Source organism: Hoplias malabaricus, unplaced genomic scaffold (genome assembly GCF_029633855.1).
Source record: "Hoplias malabaricus isolate fHopMal1 unplaced genomic scaffold, fHopMal1.hap1 scaffold_157, whole genome shotgun sequence".
Classification (NCBI taxonomy): Eukaryota; Metazoa; Chordata; class Actinopteri; order Characiformes; family Erythrinidae; genus Hoplias; species Hoplias malabaricus.
Window position 1 is genome coordinate 71,374 of NW_027100891.1, and position 11,848 is coordinate 83,221.

General features: G+C 40.9%; 34 non-coding genes and 2 pseudogenes across 34 annotated transcripts; all 36 read left to right on the forward strand.

The window, feature by feature from the left end:
* Positions 1 to 136: 136 nt before the first annotated feature.
* LOC136682130 (5S ribosomal RNA) lies at positions 137 to 255 on the forward strand. The gene has a single exon (XR_010798424.1). It is a non-coding gene; the product is annotated as a 5S ribosomal RNA (ribosomal RNA).
* A 208-nt stretch (positions 256 to 463) lies between these two features.
* Positions 464 to 582, forward strand: LOC136682132 (5S ribosomal RNA). The gene has a single exon (XR_010798426.1). It is a non-coding gene; the product is annotated as a 5S ribosomal RNA (ribosomal RNA).
* A 207-nt stretch (positions 583 to 789) lies between these two features.
* Positions 790 to 908, forward strand: LOC136682275 (5S ribosomal RNA). Its single transcript, XR_010798565.1, has one exon. It is a non-coding gene; the product is annotated as a 5S ribosomal RNA (ribosomal RNA).
* A 208-nt stretch (positions 909 to 1,116) lies between these two features.
* LOC136682133 (5S ribosomal RNA) lies at positions 1,117 to 1,235 on the forward strand. The gene has a single exon (XR_010798427.1). It is a non-coding gene; the product is annotated as a 5S ribosomal RNA (ribosomal RNA).
* Positions 1,236 to 1,442: 207 nt separating this feature from the next.
* On the forward strand, positions 1,443 to 1,561 carry LOC136682134 (5S ribosomal RNA). Its single transcript, XR_010798428.1, has one exon. It is a non-coding gene; the product is annotated as a 5S ribosomal RNA (ribosomal RNA).
* A 206-nt stretch (positions 1,562 to 1,767) lies between these two features.
* Positions 1,768 to 1,886, forward strand: LOC136682135 (5S ribosomal RNA). The gene has a single exon (XR_010798430.1). It is a non-coding gene; the product is annotated as a 5S ribosomal RNA (ribosomal RNA).
* Positions 1,887 to 2,094: 208 nt separating this feature from the next.
* LOC136682136 (5S ribosomal RNA) lies at positions 2,095 to 2,213 on the forward strand. Its single transcript, XR_010798431.1, has one exon. It is a non-coding gene; the product is annotated as a 5S ribosomal RNA (ribosomal RNA).
* Positions 2,214 to 2,420: 207 nt separating this feature from the next.
* LOC136682276 (5S ribosomal RNA) lies at positions 2,421 to 2,539 on the forward strand. The gene has a single exon (XR_010798566.1). It is a non-coding gene; the product is annotated as a 5S ribosomal RNA (ribosomal RNA).
* Positions 2,540 to 2,747: 208 nt separating this feature from the next.
* LOC136682138 (5S ribosomal RNA) lies at positions 2,748 to 2,866 on the forward strand. The gene has a single exon (XR_010798433.1). It is a non-coding gene; the product is annotated as a 5S ribosomal RNA (ribosomal RNA).
* Positions 2,867 to 3,073: 207 nt separating this feature from the next.
* On the forward strand, positions 3,074 to 3,192 carry LOC136682139 (5S ribosomal RNA). Its single transcript, XR_010798434.1, has one exon. It is a non-coding gene; the product is annotated as a 5S ribosomal RNA (ribosomal RNA).
* A 207-nt stretch (positions 3,193 to 3,399) lies between these two features.
* Positions 3,400 to 3,518, forward strand: LOC136682205 (5S ribosomal RNA). The gene has a single exon (XR_010798500.1). It is a non-coding gene; the product is annotated as a 5S ribosomal RNA (ribosomal RNA).
* A 206-nt stretch (positions 3,519 to 3,724) lies between these two features.
* LOC136682140 (5S ribosomal RNA) lies at positions 3,725 to 3,843 on the forward strand. The gene has a single exon (XR_010798436.1). It is a non-coding gene; the product is annotated as a 5S ribosomal RNA (ribosomal RNA).
* A 207-nt stretch (positions 3,844 to 4,050) lies between these two features.
* LOC136682141 (5S ribosomal RNA) lies at positions 4,051 to 4,169 on the forward strand. Its single transcript, XR_010798437.1, has one exon. It is a non-coding gene; the product is annotated as a 5S ribosomal RNA (ribosomal RNA).
* A 206-nt stretch (positions 4,170 to 4,375) lies between these two features.
* On the forward strand, positions 4,376 to 4,494 carry LOC136682142 (5S ribosomal RNA). Its single transcript, XR_010798438.1, has one exon. It is a non-coding gene; the product is annotated as a 5S ribosomal RNA (ribosomal RNA).
* A 208-nt stretch (positions 4,495 to 4,702) lies between these two features.
* LOC136682144 (5S ribosomal RNA) lies at positions 4,703 to 4,821 on the forward strand. Its single transcript, XR_010798440.1, has one exon. It is a non-coding gene; the product is annotated as a 5S ribosomal RNA (ribosomal RNA).
* Positions 4,822 to 5,028: 207 nt separating this feature from the next.
* LOC136682277 (5S ribosomal RNA) lies at positions 5,029 to 5,147 on the forward strand. The gene has a single exon (XR_010798567.1). It is a non-coding gene; the product is annotated as a 5S ribosomal RNA (ribosomal RNA).
* A 208-nt stretch (positions 5,148 to 5,355) lies between these two features.
* Positions 5,356 to 5,474, forward strand: LOC136682145 (5S ribosomal RNA). The gene has a single exon (XR_010798442.1). It is a non-coding gene; the product is annotated as a 5S ribosomal RNA (ribosomal RNA).
* A 208-nt stretch (positions 5,475 to 5,682) lies between these two features.
* Positions 5,683 to 5,801, forward strand: LOC136682146 (5S ribosomal RNA). Its single transcript, XR_010798443.1, has one exon. It is a non-coding gene; the product is annotated as a 5S ribosomal RNA (ribosomal RNA).
* Positions 5,802 to 6,008: 207 nt separating this feature from the next.
* Positions 6,009 to 6,127, forward strand: LOC136682292 (5S ribosomal RNA; annotated as a pseudogene).
* Positions 6,128 to 6,334: 207 nt separating this feature from the next.
* Positions 6,335 to 6,453, forward strand: LOC136682206 (5S ribosomal RNA). The gene has a single exon (XR_010798501.1). It is a non-coding gene; the product is annotated as a 5S ribosomal RNA (ribosomal RNA).
* A 210-nt stretch (positions 6,454 to 6,663) lies between these two features.
* On the forward strand, positions 6,664 to 6,782 carry LOC136682220 (5S ribosomal RNA). The gene has a single exon (XR_010798514.1). It is a non-coding gene; the product is annotated as a 5S ribosomal RNA (ribosomal RNA).
* Positions 6,783 to 7,004: 222 nt separating this feature from the next.
* Positions 7,005 to 7,123, forward strand: LOC136682147 (5S ribosomal RNA). Its single transcript, XR_010798444.1, has one exon. It is a non-coding gene; the product is annotated as a 5S ribosomal RNA (ribosomal RNA).
* A 206-nt stretch (positions 7,124 to 7,329) lies between these two features.
* LOC136682148 (5S ribosomal RNA) lies at positions 7,330 to 7,448 on the forward strand. Its single transcript, XR_010798445.1, has one exon. It is a non-coding gene; the product is annotated as a 5S ribosomal RNA (ribosomal RNA).
* Positions 7,449 to 7,655: 207 nt separating this feature from the next.
* On the forward strand, positions 7,656 to 7,774 carry LOC136682149 (5S ribosomal RNA). Its single transcript, XR_010798446.1, has one exon. It is a non-coding gene; the product is annotated as a 5S ribosomal RNA (ribosomal RNA).
* A 207-nt stretch (positions 7,775 to 7,981) lies between these two features.
* Positions 7,982 to 8,100, forward strand: LOC136682278 (5S ribosomal RNA). Its single transcript, XR_010798568.1, has one exon. It is a non-coding gene; the product is annotated as a 5S ribosomal RNA (ribosomal RNA).
* Positions 8,101 to 8,307: 207 nt separating this feature from the next.
* On the forward strand, positions 8,308 to 8,426 carry LOC136682233 (5S ribosomal RNA). Its single transcript, XR_010798525.1, has one exon. It is a non-coding gene; the product is annotated as a 5S ribosomal RNA (ribosomal RNA).
* Positions 8,427 to 8,634: 208 nt separating this feature from the next.
* Positions 8,635 to 8,753, forward strand: LOC136682221 (5S ribosomal RNA). The gene has a single exon (XR_010798515.1). It is a non-coding gene; the product is annotated as a 5S ribosomal RNA (ribosomal RNA).
* Positions 8,754 to 8,973: 220 nt separating this feature from the next.
* LOC136682150 (5S ribosomal RNA) lies at positions 8,974 to 9,092 on the forward strand. Its single transcript, XR_010798448.1, has one exon. It is a non-coding gene; the product is annotated as a 5S ribosomal RNA (ribosomal RNA).
* A 207-nt stretch (positions 9,093 to 9,299) lies between these two features.
* Positions 9,300 to 9,418, forward strand: LOC136682151 (5S ribosomal RNA). Its single transcript, XR_010798449.1, has one exon. It is a non-coding gene; the product is annotated as a 5S ribosomal RNA (ribosomal RNA).
* Positions 9,419 to 9,625: 207 nt separating this feature from the next.
* LOC136682152 (5S ribosomal RNA) lies at positions 9,626 to 9,744 on the forward strand. The gene has a single exon (XR_010798450.1). It is a non-coding gene; the product is annotated as a 5S ribosomal RNA (ribosomal RNA).
* A 207-nt stretch (positions 9,745 to 9,951) lies between these two features.
* Positions 9,952 to 10,070, forward strand: LOC136682209 (5S ribosomal RNA). Its single transcript, XR_010798504.1, has one exon. It is a non-coding gene; the product is annotated as a 5S ribosomal RNA (ribosomal RNA).
* Positions 10,071 to 10,277: 207 nt separating this feature from the next.
* On the forward strand, positions 10,278 to 10,396 carry LOC136682153 (5S ribosomal RNA). The gene has a single exon (XR_010798451.1). It is a non-coding gene; the product is annotated as a 5S ribosomal RNA (ribosomal RNA).
* Positions 10,397 to 10,603: 207 nt separating this feature from the next.
* On the forward strand, positions 10,604 to 10,722 carry LOC136682293 (5S ribosomal RNA; annotated as a pseudogene).
* A 207-nt stretch (positions 10,723 to 10,929) lies between these two features.
* LOC136682280 (5S ribosomal RNA) lies at positions 10,930 to 11,048 on the forward strand. Its single transcript, XR_010798570.1, has one exon. It is a non-coding gene; the product is annotated as a 5S ribosomal RNA (ribosomal RNA).
* Positions 11,049 to 11,256: 208 nt separating this feature from the next.
* Positions 11,257 to 11,375, forward strand: LOC136682222 (5S ribosomal RNA). The gene has a single exon (XR_010798516.1). It is a non-coding gene; the product is annotated as a 5S ribosomal RNA (ribosomal RNA).
* A 206-nt stretch (positions 11,376 to 11,581) lies between these two features.
* Positions 11,582 to 11,700, forward strand: LOC136682155 (5S ribosomal RNA). Its single transcript, XR_010798453.1, has one exon. It is a non-coding gene; the product is annotated as a 5S ribosomal RNA (ribosomal RNA).
* The last annotated feature ends 148 nt before the right edge of the window (positions 11,701 to 11,848 follow it).

Here is an 11,848-nt window from a genome sequence, read left to right on the forward strand (position 1 = left end):
AAAAAAAAAAAACGAACTGGAAAGCCAATCATTTTCATTTGAGGTGTCAGGTGGTCTACCGTTTACAGGCAGCTCTAAAACAAGTATTACTCTTAGAAGAGTATATAGAAATAGTCTTCTACAGCCAGCAGTGATCGCTTACGGCCATACCACTCCTTGAAAGCCCGATCCCGTCTGATCTCGGAAGCGAAGAAGAGTTGGGCCTAGTTAGTACTTGGATGGGAGACTGCCTGGGAATACTAGGTGCTGTAAGCTTTTTAGCTTAAGCTTCTATTATAAAGACAGTAACCACAGTCATTTAAACACAAGAGAAGAAGAAAACTACAAAAAAAAAAAAAACGAACTGGAAAGCCAATCATTTTCATTTGAGGTGTCAGGTGGTCTACCGTTTACAGGCAGCTCTAAAACAAGTATTACTCTTAGAAGAGTATATAGAAATAGTCTTCTACAGCCAGCAGTGATCGCTTACGGCCATACCACTCCTTGAAAGCCCGATCCCGTCTGATCTCGGAAGCGAAGAAGAGTTGGGCCTAGTTAGTACTTGGATGGGAGACTGCCTGGGAATACTAGGTGCTGTAAGCTTTTTAGCTTAAGCTTCTATTATAAAGACAGTAACCACAGTCATTTAAACACAAGAGAAGAAGAAAACTACAAAAAAAAAAAAACGAACTGGAAAGCCAATCATTTTCATTTGAGGTGTCAGGTGGTCTACCGTTTACAGGCAGCTCTAAAACAAGTATTACTCTTAGAAGAGTATATAGAAATAGTCTTCTACAGCCAGCAGTGATCGCTTACGGCCATACCACTCCTTGAAAGCCCGATCCCGTCTGATCTCGGAAGCGAAGAAGAGTTGGGCCTAGTTAGTACTTGGATGGCAGACTGCCTGGGAATACTAGGTGCTGTAAGCTTTTTAGCTTAAGCTTCTATTATAAAGACAGTAACCACAGTCATTTAAACACAAGAGAAGAAGAAAACTACAAAAAAAAAAAAAACGAACTGGAAAGCCAATCATTTTCATTTGAGGTGTCAGGTGGTCTACCGTTTACAGGCAGCTCTAAAACAAGTATTACTCTTAGAAGAGTATATAGAAATAGTCTTCTACAGCCAGCAGTGATCGCTTACGGCCATACCACTCCTTGAAAGCCCGATCCCGTCTGATCTCGGAAGCGAAGAAGAGTTGGGCCTAGTTAGTACTTGGATGGGAGACTGCCTGGGAATACTAGGTGCTGTAAGCTTTTTAGCTTAAGCTTCTATTATAAAGACAGTAACCACAGTCATTTAAACACAAGAGAAGAAGAAAACTACAAAAAAAAAAAAACGAACTGGAAAGCCAATCATTTTCATTTGAGGTGTCAGGTGGTCTACCGTTTACAGGCAGCTCTAAAACAAGTATTACTCTTAGAAGAGTATATAGAAATAGTCTTCTACAGCCAGCAGTGATCGCTTACGGCCATACCACTCCTTGAAAGCCCGATCCCGTCTGATCTCGGAAGCGAAGAAGAGTTGGGCCTAGTTAGTACTTGGATGGGAGACTGCCTGGGAATACTAGGTGCTGTAAGCTTTTTAGCTTAAGCTTCTATTATAAAGACAGTAACCACAGTCATTTAAACACAAGAGAAGAAGAAAACTACAAAAAAAAAAAACGAACTGGAAAGCCAATCATTTTCATTTGAGGTGTCAGGTGGTCTACCGTTTACAGGCAGCTCTAAAACAAGTATTACTCTTAGAAGAGTATATAGAAATAGTCTTCTACAGCCAGCAGTGATCGCTTACGGCCATACCACTCCTTGAAAGCCCGATCCCGTCTGATCTCGGAAGCGAAGAAGAGTTGGGCCTAGTTAGTACTTGGATGGGAGACTGCCTGGGAATACTAGGTGCTGTAAGCTTTTTAGCTTAAGCTTCTATTATAAAGACAGTAACCACAGTCATTTAAACACAAGAGAAGAAGAAAACTACAAAAAAAAAAAAAACGAACTGGAAAGCCAATCATTTTCATTTGAGGTGTCAGGTGGTCTACCGTTTACAGGCAGCTCTAAAACAAGTATTACTCTTAGAAGAGTATATAGAAATAGTCTTCTACAGCCAGCAGTGATCGCTTACGGCCATACCACTCCTTGAAAGCCCGATCCCGTCTGATCTCGGAAGCGAAGAAGAGTTGGGCCTAGTTAGTACTTGGATGGGAGACTGCCTGGGAATACTAGGTGCTGTAAGCTTTTTAGCTTAAGCTTCTATTATAAAGACAGTAACCACAGTCATTTAAACACAAGAGAAGAAGAAAACTACAAAAAAAAAAAAACGAACTGGAAAGCCAATCATTTTCATTTGAGGTGTCAGGTGGTCTACCGTTTACAGGCAGCTCTAAAACAAGTATTACTCTTAGAAGAGTATATAGAAATAGTCTTCTACAGCCAGCAGTGATCGCTTACGGCCATACCACTCCTTGAAAGCCCGATCCCGTCTGATCTCGGAAGCGAAGAAGAGTTGGGCCTAGTTAGTACTTGGATGGCAGACTGCCTGGGAATACTAGGTGCTGTAAGCTTTTTAGCTTAAGCTTCTATTATAAAGACAGTAACCACAGTCATTTAAACACAAGAGAAGAAGAAAACTACAAAAAAAAAAAAAACGAACTGGAAAGCCAATCATTTTCATTTGAGGTGTCAGGTGGTCTACCGTTTACAGGCAGCTCTAAAACAAGTATTACTCTTAGAAGAGTATATAGAAATAGTCTTCTACAGCCAGCAGTGATCGCTTACGGCCATACCACTCCTTGAAAGCCCGATCCCGTCTGATCTCGGAAGCGAAGAAGAGTTGGGCCTAGTTAGTACTTGGATGGGAGACTGCCTGGGAATACTAGGTGCTGTAAGCTTTTTAGCTTAAGCTTCTATTATAAAGACAGTAACCACAGTCATTTAAACACAAGAGAAGAAGAAAACTACAAAAAAAAAAAAACGAACTGGAAAGCCAATCATTTTCATTTGAGGTGTCAGGTGGTCTACCGTTTACAGGCAGCTCTAAAACAAGTATTACTCTTAGAAGAGTATATAGAAATAGTCTTCTACAGCCAGCAGTGATCGCTTACGGCCATACCACTCCTTGAAAGCCCGATCCCGTCTGATCTCGGAAGCGAAGAAGAGTTGGGCCTAGTTAGTACTTGGATGGGAGACTGCCTGGGAATACTAGGTGCTGTAAGCTTTTTAGCTTAAGCTTCTATTATAAAGACAGTAACCACAGTCATTTAAACACAAGAGAAGAAGAAAACTACAAAAAAAAAAAAACGAACTGGAAAGCCAATCATTTTCATTTGAGGTGTCAGGTGGTCTACCGTTTACAGGCAGCTCTAAAACAAGTATTACTCTTAGAAGAGTATATAGAAATAGTCTTCTACAGCCAGCAGTGATCGCTTACAGCCATACCACTCCTTGAAAGCCCGATCCCGTCTGATCTCGGAAGCGAAGAAGAGTTGGGCCTAGTTAGTACTTGGATGGGAGACTGCCTGGGAATACTAGGTGCTGTAAGCTTTTTAGCTTAAGCTTCTATTATAAAGACAGTAACCACAGTCATTTAAACACAAGAGAAGAAGAAAACTACAAAAAAAAAAAACGAACTGGAAAGCCAATCATTTTCATTTGAGGTGTCAGGTGGTCTACCGTTTACAGGCAGCTCTAAAACAAGTATTACTCTTAGAAGAGTATATAGAAATAGTCTTCTACAGCCAGCAGTGGTCGCTTACGGCCATACCACTCCTTGAAAGCCCGATCCCGTCTGATCTCGGAAGCGAAGAAGAGTTGGGCCTAGTTAGTACTTGGATGGGAGACTGCCTGGGAATACTAGGTGCTGTAAGCTTTTTAGCTTAAGCTTCTATTATAAAGACAGTAACCACAGTCATTTAAACACAAGAGAAGAAGAAAACTACAAAAAAAAAAAAACGAACTGGAAAGCCAATCATTTTCATTTGAGGTGTCAGGTGGTCTACCGTTTACAGGCAGCTCTAAAACAAGTATTACTCTTAGAAGAGTATATAGAAATAGTCTTCTACAGCCAGCAGTGATCGCTTACGGCCATACCACTCCTTGAAAGCCCGATCCCGTCTGATCTCGGAAGCGAAGAAGAGTTGGGCCTAGTTAGTACTTGGATGGGAGACTGCCTGGGAATACTAGGTGCTGTAAGCTTTTTAGCTTAAGCTTCTATTATAAAGACAGTAACCACAGTCATTTAAACACAAGAGAAGAAGAAAACTACAAAAAAAAAAAACGAACTGGAAAGCCAATCATTTTCATTTGAGGTGTCAGGTGGTCTACCGTTTACAGGCAGCTCTAAAACAAGTATTACTCTTAGAAGAGTATATAGAAATAGTCTTCTACAGCCAGCAGTGGTCGCTTACGGCCATACCACTCCTTGAAAGCCCGATCCCGTCTGATCTCGGAAGCGAAGAAGAGTTGGGCCTAGTTAGTACTTGGATGGGAGACTGCCTGGGAATACTAGGTGCTGTAAGCTTTTTAGCTTAAGCTTCTATTATAAAGACAGTAACCACAGTCATTTAAACACAAGAGAAGAAGAAAACTACAAAAAAAAAAAAAACGAACTGGAAAGCCAATCATTTTCATTTGAGGTGTCAGGTGGTCTACCGTTTACAGGCAGCTCTAAAACAAGTATTACTCTTAGAAGAGTATATAGAAATAGTCTTCTACAGCCAGCAGTGATCGCTTACGGCCATACCACTCCTTGAAAGCCCGATCCCGTCTGATCTCGGAAGCGAAGAAGAGTTGGGCCTAGTTAGTACTTGGATGGGAGACTGCCTGGGAATACTAGGTGCTGTAAGCTTTTTAGCTTAAGCTTCTATTATAAAGACAGTAACCACAGTCATTTAAACACAAGAGAAGAAGAAAACTACAAAAAAAAAAAAACGAACTGGAAAGCCAATCATTTTCATTTGAGGTGTCAGGTGGTCTACCGTTTACAGGCAGCTCTAAAACAAGTATTACTCTTAGAAGAGTATATAGAAATAGTCTTCTACAGCCAGCAGTGATCGCTTACGGCCATACCACTCCTTGAAAGCCCGATCCCGTCTGATCTCGGAAGCGAAGAAGAGTTGGGCCTAGTTAGTACTTGGATGGCAGACTGCCTGGGAATACTAGGTGCTGTAAGCTTTTTAGCTTAAGCTTCTATTATAAAGACAGTAACCACAGTCATTTAAACACAAGAGAAGAAGAAAACTACAAAAAAAAAAAAAACGAACTGGAAAGCCAATCATTTTCATTTGAGGTGTCAGGTGGTCTACCGTTTACAGGCAGCTCTAAAACAAGTATTACTCTTAGAAGAGTATATAGAAATAGTCTTCTACAGCCAGCAGTGATCGCTTACGGCCATACCACTCCTTGAAAGCCCGATCCCGTCTGATCTCGGAAGCGAAGAAGAGTTGGGCCTAGTTAGTACTTGGATGGGAGACTGCCTGGGAATACTAGGTGCTGTAAGCTTTTTAGCTTAAGCTTCTATTATAAAGACAGTAACCACAGTCATTTAAACACAAGAGAAGAAGAAAACTACAAAAAAAAAAAAAACGAACTGGAAAGCCAATCATTTTCATTTGAGGTGTCAGGTGGTCTACCGTTTACAGGCAGCTCTAAAACAAGTATTACTCTTAGAAGAGTATATAGAAATAGTCTTCTACAGCCAGCAGTGATCGCTTACGGCCATACCACTCCTTGAAAGCCCGATCCCGTCTGATCTCGGAAGCGAAGAAGAGTTGGGCCTAGTTAGTACTTGGATGGGAGACTGCCTGGGAATACTAGGTGCTGTAAGCTTTTTAGCTTAAGCTTCTATTATAAAGACAGTAACCACTGTCATTTAAACACAAGAGAAGAAGAAAACTACAAAAAAAAAAAAACGAACTGGAAAGCCAATCATTTTCATTTGAGGTGTCAGGTGGTCTACCGTTTACAGGCAGCTCTAAAACAAGTATTACTCTTAGAAGAGTATATAGAAATAGTCTTCTACAGCCAGCAGTGATCGCTTACGGCCATACCACTTCTTGAAAGCCCGATCCCGTCTGATCTCGGAAGCGAAGAAGAGTTGGGCCTAGTTAGTACTTGGATGGCAGACTGCCTGGGAATACTAGGTGCTGTAAGCTTTTTAGCTTAAGCTTCTATTATAAAGACAGTAACCACAGTCATTTAAACACAAGAGAAGAAGAAAACTACAAAAAAAAAAAAACGAACTGGAAAGCCAATCATTTTCATTTGAGGTGTCAGGTGGTCTACCGTTTACAGGCAGCTCTAAAACAAGTATTACTCTTAGAAGAGTATATAGAAATAGTCTTCTACAGCCAGCAGTGATCGCTTACGGCCATACCACTCCTTGAAAGCCCGATCCCGTCTGATCTCGGAAGCGAAGAAGAGTTGGGCCTAGTTAGTACTTGGATGGGAGACTGCCTGGGAAAACTAGGTGCTGTAAGCTTTTTAGCTTAAGCTTCTATTATAAAGACAGTAACCACAGTCATTTAAACACAAGAGAAGAAGAAAACTACAAAAAAAAAAAAAAAACGAACTGGAAAGCCAATCATTTTCATTTGAGGTGTCAGGTGGTCTACCGTTTACAGGCAGCTCTAAAACAAGTATTACTCTTAGAAGAGTATATAGAAATAGTCTTCTACAGCCAGCAGTGATCGCTTACGGCCATACCACTCCTTGAAAGCCCGATCTCGTCTGATCTCGGAAGCGAAGAAGAGTTGGGCCTAGTTAGTACTTGGATGGGAGACTGCCTGGGAATACTAGGTGCTGTAAGCTTTTTAGCTTAAGTTTCTATTATAAAGACAGTAACCACAGTCATTTAAACACAAGAGAAGAAGAAAACTAAAAAAAAAAAAACAACAAAAAAAAAAAAACGAACTGGAAAGCCAATCATTTTCATTTGAGGTGTCAGGTGGTCTACCGTTTACAGGCAGCTCTAAAACAAGTATTACTCTTAGAAGAGTATATAGAAATAGTCTTCTACAGCCAGCAGTGATCGCTTACGGCCATACCACTCCTTGAAAGCCCGATCCCGTCTGATCTCGGAAGCGAAGAAGAGTTGGGCCTAGTTAGTACTTGGATGGGAGACTGCCTGGGAATACTAGGTGCTGTAAGCTTTTTAGCTTAAGCTTCTATTATAAAGACAGTAACCACAGTCATTTAAACACAAGAGAAGAAGAAAACTACAAAAAAAAAAAACGAACTGGAAAGCCAATCATTTTCATTTGAGGTGTCAGGTGGTCTACCGTTTACAGGCAGCTCTAAAACAAGTATTACTCTTAGAAGAGTATATAGAAATAGTCTTCTACAGCCAGCAGTGATCGCTTACGGCCATACCACTCCTTGAAAGCCCGATCCCGTCTGATCTCGGAAGCGAAGAAGAGTTGGGCCTAGTTAGTACTTGGATGGGAGACTGCCTGGGAATACTAGGTGCTGTAAGCTTTTTAGCTTAAGCTTCTATTATAAAGACAGTAACCACAGTCATTTAAACACAAGAGAAGAAGAAAACTACAAAAAAAAAAAAACGAACTGGAAAGCCAATCATTTTCATTTGAGGTGTCAGGTGGTCTACCGTTTACAGGCAGCTCTAAAACAAGTATTACTCTTAGAAGAGTATATAGAAATAGTCTTCTACAGCCAGCAGTGATCGCTTACGGCCATACCACTCCTTGAAAGCCCGATCCCGTCTGATCTCGGAAGCGAAGAAGAGTTGGGCCTAGTTAGTACTTGGATGGGAGACTGCCTGGGAATACTAGGTGCTGTAAGCTTTTTAGCTTAAGCTTCTATTATAAAGACAGTAACCACAGTCATTTAAACACAAGAGAAGAAGAAAACTACAAAAAAAAAAAAACGAACTGGAAAGCCAATCATTTTCATTTGAGGTGTCAGGTGGTCTACCGTTTACAGGCAGCTCTAAAACAAGTATTACTCTTAGAAGAGTATATAGAAATAGTCTTCTACAGCCAGCAGTGATCGCTTACGGCCATACCACTCCTTGAAAGCCCGATCCCGTCTGATCTCGGAAGCGAAGAAGAGTTGGGCCTAGTTAGTACTTGGATGGCAGACTGCCTGGGAATACTAGGTGCTGTAAGCTTTTTAGCTTAAGCTTCTATTATAAAGACAGTAACCACAGTCATTTAAACACAAGAGAAGAAGAAAACTACAAAAAAAAAAAAACGAACTGGAAAGCCAATCATTTTCATTTGAGGTGTCAGGTGGTCTACCGTTTACAGGCAGCTCTAAAACAAGTATTACTCTTAGAAGAGTATATAGAAATAGTCTTCTACAGCCAGCAGTGATCGCTTACGGCCATACCATTCCTTGAAAGCCCGATCCCGTCTGATCTCGGAAGCGAAGAAGAGTTGGGCCTAGTTAGTACTTGGATGGGAGACTGCCTGGGAATACTAGGTGCTGTAAGCTTTTTAGCTTAAGCTTCTATTATAAAGACAGTAACCACAGTCATTTAAACACAAGAGAAGAAGAAAACTACAAAAAAAAAAAAAACGAACTGGAAAGCCAATCATTTTCATTTGAGGTGTCAGGTGGTCTACCGTTTACAGGCAGCTCTAAAACAAGTATTACTCTTAGAAGAGTATATAGAAATAGTCTTCTACAGCCAGCAGTGATCGCTTACGGCCATACCACTCCTTGAAAGCCCGATCTCGTCTGATCTCGGAAGCGAAGAAGAGTTGGGCCTAGTTAGTACTTGGATGGGAGACTGCCTGGGAATACTAGGTGCTGTAAGCTTTTTAGCTTAAGTTTCTATTATAAAGACAGTAACCACAGTCATTTAAACACAAGAGAAGAAGAAAACTAAAAAAAAAAAACAACAAAAAAAAAAAACGAACTGGAAAGCCAATCATTTTCATTTGAGGTGTCAGGTGGTCTACCGTTTACAGGCAGCTCTAAAACAAGTATTACTCTTAGAAGAGTATATAGAAATAGTCTTCTACAGCCAGCAGTGATCGCTTACGGCCATACCACTCCTTGAAAGCCCGATCCCGTCTGATCTCGGAAGCGAAGAAGAGTTGGGCCTAGTTAGTACTTGGATGGGAGACTGCCTGGGAATACTAGGTGCTGTAAGCTTTTTAGCTTAAGCTTCTATTATAAAGACAGTAACCACAGTCATTTAAACACAAGAGAAGAAGAAAACTACAAAAAAAAAAAAACGAACTGGAAAGCCAATCATTTTCATTTGAGGTGTCAGGTGGTCTACCGTTTACAGGCAGCTCTAAAACAAGTATTACTCTTAGAAGAGTATATAGAAATAGTCTTCTACAGCCAGCAGTGATCGCTTACGGCCATACCACTCCTTGAAAGCCCGATCCCGTCTGATCTCGGAAGCGAAGAAGAGTTGGGCCTAGTTAGTACTTGGATGGGAGACTGCCTGGGAATACTAGGTGCTGTAAGCTTTTTAGCTTAAGCTTCTATTATAAAGACAGTAACCACAGTCATTTAAACACAAGAGAAGAAGAAAACTACAAAAAAAAAAAAACGAACTGGAAAGCCAATCATTTTCATTTGAGGTGTCAGGTGGTCTACCGTTTACAGGCAGCTCTAAAACAAGTATTACTCTTAGAAGAGTATATAGAAATAGTCTTCTACAGCCAGCAGTGATCGCTTACGGCCATACCACTCCTTGAAAGCCCGATCCCGTCTGATCTCGGAAGCGAAGAAGAGTTGGGCCTAGTTAGTACTTGGATGGGAGACTGCCTGGGAATACTAGGTGCTGTAAGCTTTTTAGCTTAAGCTTCTTTTATAAAGACAGTAACCACAGTCATTTAAACACAAGAGAAGAAGAAAACTACAAAAAAAAAAAAACGAACTGGAAAGCCAATCATTTTCATTTGAGGTGTCAGGTGGTCTACCGTTTACAGGCAGCTCTAAAACAAGTATTACTCTTAGAAGAGTATATAGAAATAGTCTTCTACAGCCAGCAGTGATCGCTTATGGCCATACCACTCCTTGAAAGCCCGATCCCGTCTGATCTCGGAAGCGAAGAAGAGTTGGGCCTAGTTAGTACTTGGATGGGAGACTGCCTGGGAATACTAGGTGCTGTAAGCTTTTTAGCTTAAGCTTCTATTATAAAGACAGTAACCACAGTCATTTAAACACAAGAGAAGAAGAAAACTACAAAAAAAAAAAAACGAACTGGAAAGCCAATCATTTTCATTTGAGGTGTCAGGTGGTCTACCGTTTACAGGCAGCTCTAAAACAAGTATTACTCTTAGAAGAGTATATAGAAATAGTCTTCTACAGCCAGCAGTGATCGCTTACGGCCATACCACTCCTTGAAAGCCCGATCCCGTCTGATCTCGGAAGCGAAGAAGAGTTGGGCCTAGTTAGTACTTGGATGGGAGACTGCCTGGGAATACTAGGTGCTGTAAGCTTTTTAGCTTAAGCTTCTATTATAAAGACAGTAACCACAGTCATTTAAACACAAGAGAAGAAGAAAACTACGAAAAAAAAAAAACGAACTGGAAAGCCAATCATTTTCATTTGAGGTGTCAGGTGGTCTACCGTTTACAGGCAGCTCTAAAACAAGTATTACTCTTAGAAGAGTATATAGAAATAGTCTTCTACAGCCAGCAGTGATCGCTTACGGCCATACCACTTCTTGAAAGCCCGATCCCGTCTGATCTCGGAAGCGAAGAAGAGTTGGGCCTAGTTAGTACTTGGATGGCAGACTGCCTGGGAATACTAGGTGCTGTAAGCTTTTTAGCTTAAGCTTCTATTATAAAGACAGTAACCACAGTCATTTAAACACAAGAGAAGAAGAAAACTACAAAAAAAAAAAAACGAACTGGAAAGCCAATCATTTTCATTTGAGGTGTCAGGTGGTCTACCGTTTACAGGCAGCTCTAAAACAAGTATTACTCTTAGAAGAGTATATAGAAATAGTCTTCTACAGCCAGCAGTGATCGCTTACGGCCATACCACTCCTTGAAAGCCCGATCCCGTCTGATCTCGGAAGCGAAGAAGAGTTGGGCCTAGTTAGTACTTGGATGGGAGACTGCCTGGAAATACTAGGTGCTGTAAGCTTTTTAGCTTAAGCTTCTATTATAAAGACAGTAACCACAGTCATTTAAACACAAGAGAAGAAGAAAACTACAAAAAAAAAAAAAACGAACTGGAAAGCCAATCATTTTCATTTGAGGTGTCAGGTGGTCTACCGTTTACAGGCAGCTCTAAAACAAGTATTACTCTTAGAAGAGTATATAGAAATAGTCTTCTACAGCCAGCAGTGATCGCTTACGGCCATACCACTCCTTGAAAGCCCGATCTCGTCTGATCTCGGAAGCGAAGAAGAGTTGGGCCTAGTTAGTACTTGGATGGGAGACTGCCTGGGAATACTAGGTGCTGTAAGCTTTTTAGCTTAAGCTTCTATTATAAAGACAGTAACCACAGTCATTTAAACACAAGAGAAGAAGAAAACTACAAAAAAAAAAAACGAACTGGAAAGCCAATCATTTTCATTTGAGGTGTCAGGTGGTCTACCGTTTACAGGCAGCTCTAAAACAAGTATTACTCTTAGAAGAGTATATAGAAATAGTCTTCTACAGCCAGCAGTGATCGCTTACGGCCATACCACTCCTTGAAAGCCCGATCCCGTCTGATCTCGGAAGCGAAGAAGAGTTGGGCCTAGTTAGTACTTGGATGGGAGACTGCCTGGGAATACTAGGTGCTGTAAGCTTTTTAGCTTAAGCTTCTATTATAAAGACAGTAACCACAGTCATTTAAACACAAGAGAAGAAGAAAACTACAAAAAAAAAAAAACGAACTGGAAAGCCAATCATTTTCATTTGAGGTGTCAGGTGGTCTACCGTTTACAGGCAGCTCTA